Source organism: Lactuca saligna, chromosome 3, assembly GCF_052625555.1.
Source record: "Lactuca saligna cultivar CGN05327 chromosome 3, ASM5262555v1, whole genome shotgun sequence".
NCBI lineage: Eukaryota > Viridiplantae > Streptophyta > Magnoliopsida > Asterales > Asteraceae > Lactuca > Lactuca saligna.
In genome coordinates, this window is record NC_136419.1 from 156,837,146 (window position 1) to 156,844,991 (window position 7,846).

Consider the following 7,846-nt stretch of genomic DNA (forward strand, 5'->3'; position numbering starts at 1 on the left):
AATGCTACTCATGCCAGCAGGCGCGGAGATGATGTCAGAAATACTAAATACAATAACAATCAAGAACACCAGCGAGCGTCTACCAATGAAAATGCCTCAGACCACAAACCTACGAACAAGAAGCGAAAATTTTGGAACAAAAAGGAGCGCAACCAATCTCAGAAATCCGCTAAAAGACAACAACCCATGGCCACCCCTACAATTACAACAGCAGTCACGACACATGCCTCGACACTAGCCACAAGGTCTGTCACCCAAGTGTCGGCCAGTCCATATAAGGGATCTCCCCCAAAGTGTATCAAGTGTGGCTTCCATCACAATGGGGTTTGCCGAGAGATGCACTGTAAAAAAATGCAATAAGAACGGGCATACCGTCCGTTTCTGTAAGGCCCCGACTCAACACACACTACTAGAAAAAAGGCCTTTTACGACGCTCATTGCGCGTCGTAAAACGCTCAGACGACGCGAAAATGTGTGTCAAGGAAGGCCCTGTCATAAAGAGAGACGACGCGCTTTTGCGCGTTGTCTATAGACGACGCGCATTTACAACTCACATTTATGACGCGCATTTACGACGCGCGGTTATGACACGCATTGCGTATCAAGGAAGGCCCTGTCATAAAGGTAGACGACACGCATTTGCGTGTCGTAACCTTACGACGTGCGTGTTTATGACACGCAATGCGTATCAAGGAAGCCCCGGTCAAGAAAGGCCATGTCATAAATGAAGATGACACACATTTTTGCGTATCATAATTTTAAATGTTCTAAAAAAAATATTTATATATTTATTAATTTTTAAATTAAATTTGCATTTAATGTCTCATAATAGAAATAAAATATCATATACAAAAAATACAATCCATTGCATACAATTTAATGTCATACAATTCTATTTTTTACAATATCTAAATTTGCATCTAATCTACTCTCTACATCAAATTCCAGCTATGTAAAGTTGCATCTTGCCTTTCATAATTCTTTAAGACTAGTGTTGCAAGATTTGAATCAAGTGGCTTCATATTCGTTTCTTCCACCAACTTTACCTGATGCACAAAATACACAGAAACAAAAAAAACATTGTAGAGGAAGGGGTAATTTGGGAAAATGTGAGGGGTATCCTTTGCAAAACAAAACAAAAAATATCCTTTGCAAGATTTGCTCTTTAGTATCCTCTGGAATACAAAATAAAAAATGTATATCAAAAAATTAAATTTTTTATAGTTTTATATTATAATACACAAATAACTAAAAGTAGGTTGTTATTTCTTAAAAAGTAATTCAACTTTGGCATATTATAGCTTACCTTCTCTGTTGGTGGCAACTGCAATGAGTTCTTTCACAGCTATATCAGAAACAAGATAAAACTACAGAAAAAAAAATGTAGGTTAACTCAGCAAATGATAAACCAATAGTTGGTAATTTATAATCTTTCTTTCATCATACAATCTTTATTCTTTAGGTATAATGTATTTATTAATCCAACAATATTGACATTATGCATAACTTGAATTCAAATATAAATTGGACAAGATATAATGTCTTTCTTAAGCAAGTAGTTCAATATGCTACCCCACTATCGTTGACTATTAAAGAAATTAGGGCCAAATCTAACAGTAGAATGTTTATGACAATTAAGGCCTCGTTTGGAAGCCAGCAACAGTAATACAAGCTAGAAAAGAGGGAACAGGTGGTGTTTTTAAGTTATAATTTTGAATAGAAAAGGCAAAACTTCTATAACAACTACTAAAGCAACTGAAGTTAATATCATGATGCCTTCCTCAGATCCTGATGCTGATCTGGTATGCTTGCTTCCAATTTATTTTTCTTAGAAAACTTTCTAGAGGTAGTTACGTCATTTGCACACACAAGAGATTGAAAACAAGTCCTGGTCAAAGTTTCTACCAAATATACAAAATTTGTATGTTATTATCGTACAAAATATAGAAAAAGAGGTGAATATCTAATTTTTATTAGCTGATTCTTTCTATATCACATGTCTCACCTGTTATCAATAAAATCTAAAACCTAAAATGATCAATTTTTAAATAAACGAATTGAAATTGGGACGTGTAAAGATGTTTGTGACTTTTATCGTTTGTAACATGTCACAATGGTTAAATTGGAAAAATGTTTGTAACTTTTATGGTTTGACAGGAAAAATATAAAGTATAAGTGGTTTAACAGCAAAATTGATCAAAATATAATGATTTTTTCAATATAAAGATAAATGTAGGAGCATACTCTGAAATATTTATCATGTTGTCTACATCATTGGTGAACAAATGCATCTTCTGTGCTAGATAGAATATTCTTTTAGGGGACAAATGTAATGTGTAATTAGGAATCTCCTTAAGATACCTGTGTAATCTTTCAAAATTCCTGTATCAGTTGATAAAATGGAAAAATAATAAATAGAAATATTTGCTACAATAAGTATGAAATTTAAAGGGTAGTTAAAGAGATTAGTAATAACACCTTTTCACAAACCAAGTTTTGTCATCAACATCAGTCACTGCAATAAGTATGAAATTTAAAGGGTAGTTAAAGAGATTAGTAATAACACCTTCTTTTTCTTTTTTGGTTTGTTTGATAGTTCTGTCATGTCAAAGTGCAGCTGCTTTTCATATTCTCCAATAGATTCTGCTTCCATATTATTTGGTATCTGATATGCACAATGTAAAGAACTTTGTTCATCCTGAAAGGAATTCGTATCACCACTTGAAGCATATGCTCTATTTGGTTCCTGATTCATCAAATAATCAAAAAGTCATAAACACATTCAATTACATTGAGCTAAAAAGGTTTTGCATAAGGGAGCAACAATAGTCTACATGACTGTCACTGTAACCCTAGCACCAAACTATCATCTCCCACTAGATGGCACATCAACAGTAAGAAATCTATTTTTTAATATAATTATTTCCATTATTAATAATCATAAATAAATAATTTTACAATTTACAGGCACGTGGAGTTACAGAAGGTGAGGAATCTGTTATGAGCAAGATGTAATCAGCAACATGCTTTTAAAGGGTTTTATCCTGGGAAAAGATGTTGTTTCCAAAGCCAAATCATTCGATGAGAAAATAGGATTAACTAAGAAGGTGACTACAGGAACCTCCATGGTCAACTAAAAAGTCAAAGAGGTCGACTAGAAGCTTCAGATTTCTGCATAGACCAAGTCAGCGTATGCAGCCGCTGCTTCATGAGTGACAAACACTTTTAGTAAAGTGGCCAAATCAGCATCCGAAGTTGGACAGCAGACAAAGGAAAAAGATGACATGGCGTCAACTCAGCAGCCACCTAAGACTTCACAAGTAGAAGGTTTGATCCTTTTGTTTAATCCACCTTTCTTTGTGTACATAGAACATCATATTAAACTGCCCAATGTGAATTAGGATTCTAATTTTATTTCAGAAATCATTTAGACCCAAATTAAAGTCAATGGTTATAATTTATTAAAAAAAACATCTACTGGAATATTGTTTCACCTTAATTAATTGGGCTCGAAGTGACTTCTCAAAAGCATTGTGAGAAACAAAAACAAAAATTTTCATCTTTTTTCTTTTTTTTTTTACAAAAAATGATTTTTTAATAGATTTGTGATTGAAATCAGACTTACTCTCTATATGTACTGATTTTAAGTCCATTGTAGCTTACCACAAGCCTAACTGTCATGCTTATATCCTCCCTGCAGCATATCACATCAAAATTCAAATACTTGAATTAGATGATAAATTAAATTAACCATACTTTATTTTTTTCAAAATGTAAAGGAATTATATACTACTATTAATATTCTAGGTAAAAGATTATCATTCATGGCATAATACCTGAGAAGATCAGAATAAAAGTTATGATGCTTGTTGACCTCATCTTTGGGAAGAGAAGCATAGTTTTACCTCAGCTTCTTACAGATATCAAGCATTTGCTACAAACGGGATCAAACAAAGAGTTGAAAGGAATGATGAAAACTGTGAAGATACAAGACATTGATGTTAGTATAAATATTATGTATATCTTTCTTTTGATACTTTGTAATTACAGATCATTTAATCTTGTTTTTATGTTTAGAATTTTCAAGATGAAATGATGGACATGATGGATATAAGCAGTGAGATACAAGAATCTCTTGGTAGAAGTTTAGTGTGCCAGATGATATTGATGAAGATGATCTTATGGGTGGTAAGCACAAATTCATTATTATTATTTTTCTTTTTTTAAATGTTAACTTCACTTCATGGAAATGTTTAAGAACTTGATGCTTTGGAGGCAGACATGGGTCAAGAAACTGAAGGTGAAGGGGTACCTTCATATATTCAACCTGATAATGAACCTGATCTGGATGCAGAACTTAATATGCCTTTAGCTCCAAGTGGACATGCAGTGCCAGTGAAACCATCAATCAAATGAACTCATTACAAGAATCTAGAGTAAAATCACAACAAATTTCAAGAATTTCAGATACCCAAATTGCTAAAATTGAGAACTCTTATGTTTCACATATGCAATCTAACATCAGAAATGAAAAACAAGAAGTGCATTTAGATACTTCAAGAACAGATAGAAGAGAAGAAAAACATGAAAGAATAAATCATATGACCTCATTACAAGAATCTAGATTGAAATCACAACAAACTTCAAGAATTTCAGATACCCAAATTGCTAAAACAGTGAACTCTTCTGTTTCTCATACATCTAGCATTAGAAATGAAAAAAAAAAAAGAATTGGGTATATGATTTTTAACACTATTGATTCAAAAAAGTTTTACCTAGTCGAGCAGCATGCTTAAGCATCATCTGTGGTAATATCCCTTTCTGCAAGGTTAGCTTCCGAATTTAACATCATTAATTAGTTAATTAATTAAAGGGTATTTTGGGAAAATCATAAAAAGATAAGTTTTTTGGTTTTGTGTTACTAGGTTATGCGTAATCCTGGAGGATTGAGTAGAGGTTCTGGTTTTAAATACTAGGAATAGGAATATCTTTTACAGGTTCTTGATCTTTGGGTAAAGGGGTTTTAGGAGGGAGACCTTATCTTTTTATAGGTGTGTCTTTTACAGGTTCAGTGAATGCAATAACTGCATCAGGATCTGGTCCCACTTCAAATTCTTCATGATTTTCTATTTCTGCCCTTGGTTCTGTAGAATCCAGGGCACCATAACATAAGATCTGCAAAATCATTAGCTTCCTACCTACAGAAAGGGTATAATAGTCCTTTTCCAAGACATTCACAGAATTATGGTCAACGGTGGGGATTTTAACCATACTAAGTTGTGGAGTATTAATGAGGACTTAGCTCTGCAGTATCAGCTTAGCTCTACCGTATCAACTTCAGTGTCTTTTGCTTTCTTAATCAATGAGAACTTCAAATAGATAATCAAAGTCAATATCAATTATCTAAGATGTGGTCAACTATTAAACCAATAGATCAATTAAAACCCTAAACTAAATATACCTCACGTTTAGGGAACTTTGGCATTTCTGCTAATATATCCATGAGGGCTGCACCTTTCCTACTCAATTCAAAATACTCCACAGCCGTTCTCATGTTTTTGTAGCATTAATCACTATTTGGTATTAAAATTTTTGGGATTTGACCATGATCAGAAATGTCGATCTTGTTAAGCCTAACACAACATAAAACTTGCTCGGGTAGTTCTTCAGGATGTCATGCCTAAAAATTGAGAATCCAATCAAATACATATATTCAGTTTATGAATCACAACACAAAATCCAATTCCATATTCAAAAACTAGAAACCCAATTTACCTGAATCGTTAAACCAATGCCAAGAATCCCATGTTTCAATCGTCCCTGGAATGCATCAAGTGCTTTCCGAGAGATGTAGCTGAATCGATGTATATCTAGGTCAATTTCGAAGTAGTTATGTCTGTGCATAAAAAGAATATGCACAATTTCAATTTCGTAATTCCGAATTAAAGATTGAGATTTAAAGATTAACACCCAAGATTTGGAAAGGAATTACGAACCCGATAGAATGTTTGTTGAGGGCGTGAAAGAACCAGTTTATTGTGTATCCACATTTTGAGTGCCCAAAATATCACCGAACCCACCGTATTTAAAGATCTTAGCAGCTTCAACACATTCCTCTTTTAATCTGCTTAGGAATCACGAATCCAGAGACGCCGCGATTGTGGTGGAAACGATTGATAGATCCGCTGCTTGTTGGACGGTCCATTTTCCGGTCTCTTCCATGCCTGTTTTATCCAACACTTTGTCGACTAGATATTCGTCTCCCTTGTCGTCCTTGATTTCGAAGATGTCTCGGTGATTTCAATCAAGAAGCTTTGAAGATCCCCCAGATTCCATTCGGAGAACACTTTGTGTAGTTCCTTGTTCAAGAGTTTCCCAATGGATTTAACATGTCGTATGCTTCGGAAATCAGCTACATGTCACCATACTCGATTCCGTTGTGGACCATTTTGACGAAATTGCCGGAACCGCCTTCGCCGATGTATGTGACACATGGACCACTGTCGGGTACTTGAGCGGCTACTTTGAGCACATTGTGGAGAAGTGAAGCGGTGGATGTTTGAGAATCAAGAGAGAAGAAAGAAAGAAAGCGGGTTTTCAACAGGGACGAGCTAGGGTTTTCAACCGGTGGAAACAAAGCGGGGTTTTTAATTTTTTGGATTTCATTTCCCCCCATGAGAGATGCAACGCGCGTTTCATTAAAATTTATAAAACGACATGGTTAGACGGCGCACATTTTATTTAAGGTGCCCTCCGTGCTTTTATTTTTATTTTTATTAGACACTAATTTAAGAGCACGCAAAAATGCGTGCCCTCTATGCTTCATATTTTGGAAAACTAACATCAATTTTTAGGGCACGCACAAATGCCCATCCTCTATCAGCGTGTGTCATTGATTGCGCGTCGTGAAAGGCTGTTTTTCTAGTAGTGACATCGCTTCAACCCCCAATACCAATGTAAGTCCAGTGTGCTGCCTATGTGGCGAAATAGGGCACTTCAAAAGAGACTGTCCAACTGAGAGGAATGACGGAGGAGCACGAGGAGTGTGATGAACACACCAGCAGGAGCAGCAAGGGAACCATATTCGGACTTTTGTAATGTTTCCAACGACAAAAACGTTTAAGTACCACATGTTTGTAAATAATTTTGTATGCTTGCTAAAATCACCATCTTTCTAAAAGTAGTTAAAATACTCTCTCGTTCAAATCAAACCAAAAACACTCATATATGACCTTAGGATCATTACCTGTAAACTGTGATGACTTTATACATACATCGGGGTTAATTATAATCAAAATACTAAAGTCTTGAAACAAATAATTCCATCCTGACTCCTATTCCATGTCTAGTAGTTGGAATTGAGTGGGGCCACACACTTGATGATTTTACCAACATCAAATTTCATACGACGTTCAAATACCGCTCGATCATAGGGAGACCTGTCAAGGATCATGATATCAAGTATCATTACTAGCTATCGAAACACACCCACTACTAATGCTAGATACTATGGCATGAATCATCTACAGTAATAATAATATCGAACAAAACGAAACACACTAAAGAGAAACACAAGATACTCTATCACCCTAATGAACACTTCTTATGAATACAACTTAACACATGTTTTACCTAAAGAGATACTGTTGTCACCATTCAATTTCGATTGGTATAGTCCTCATCTTCCCGGTTTAATGACTACGAAAGGACCCTTCACCTAACCCACTGAATATCGAAACCTTTGTCTCCTATAAACACATCCAGCACGGACCTCCGAGTCATTTCTCGCTGAGAAACCCCAAAACACGCACCAGAGGAGTGTTATACTTCCCGAAACCTTATCACA

The 7,846-nt window shown here is 35.2% G+C and overlaps 1 pseudogene; it reads left to right on the forward strand.

Moving 5' to 3' along the window:
* Nucleotides 1-3,859: 3,859 nt before the first annotated feature.
* On the forward strand, nt 3,860-4,416 carry LOC145036090 (vacuolar protein sorting-associated protein 60.1 pseudogene; annotated as a pseudogene).
* The last annotated feature ends 3,430 nt before the right edge of the window (nt 4,417-7,846 follow it).